The sequence below is a fragment of the Arachis duranensis genome, chromosome 8 (assembly GCF_000817695.3).
Source record: "Arachis duranensis cultivar V14167 chromosome 8, aradu.V14167.gnm2.J7QH, whole genome shotgun sequence".
Classification (NCBI taxonomy): Eukaryota; Viridiplantae; Streptophyta; class Magnoliopsida; order Fabales; family Fabaceae; genus Arachis; species Arachis duranensis.
Window position 1 is genome coordinate 10602633 of NC_029779.3, and position 1019 is coordinate 10603651.

Below are 1019 nucleotides of genomic sequence, written 5' to 3' on the forward strand. Positions count from 1 at the left end.
TAATTCAAATATAAATTTTAATTCTAAATTAATTTATTTTTTAAAAATATTAAAAGTAATACTTTAAAAATACTCCATTAAAAATACTCTTAAACTTGATATTTTTAATCTATTTGTAATTTTAATTTGTATCTTTCACATTCTAAATTAATTATTTATGCATAGTTTTTCAAAAACAAATTTAAACATCAATCTTTTAAGTTATTATTATTATAGATTTTTTACTTCATTCTTCATAGAAAAAAATTAAAATAACATATCTATTATTTTATTATTTTCTTGATCCTTTATTAACTGATAATATAATACGGGGTAAAATATACTTTTTGTTCTTGAAGTTTGATAAAAATTTTAAAAATATCTTTAAGTTTTATTTTGTTTCAATTTTATCCTAAAAGTTTTTTATTTGTATCAAATATACTTCTAACGGCTAATTTTCCAAAAAATTTAAAACCAATCCAACAATAATTTTTTGAAAATTTAGCCGTCGAATGTATATTTGATGCAAATCGAAGACTTTTAGGACAAAATTGAAACAAAAGAAAACTTAAGAATATTTTTAAAATTTTTACCAAACTTAAAAGACAAAAATTATACTTTACCCAAAAAATACAATAACTTTTAAAATAGTCTCAATCAATTTTTTTCTAATAAATTAGTCATTATAAAAACAAACTGAAAATTAATCATGTAATGTTTTTAGTTTTTTACGCTATATATTAGAGTATTAGACAACTTAACTCATAATCAAAATTAAAGTTACGTTGTATGTAGTTTGTCCTTTTTAAAATCATATTAAGAGAATAATTTCTCTTTTTAATATATCAGAAACTAATTTATTTTATTTTTTTAAAACAAAATCAAAACCAATTTTTCATTATTTTTATGGTGATACTAGTTACTAGATGATTAAGTCATTTTGATAATTAAATTGGTCTAATAATTTATTATCATAATAAAAATTAATTAAAATAAAGAAAAAAAGCATAAAAATATTTAAATATAAAATAAAGTATAAT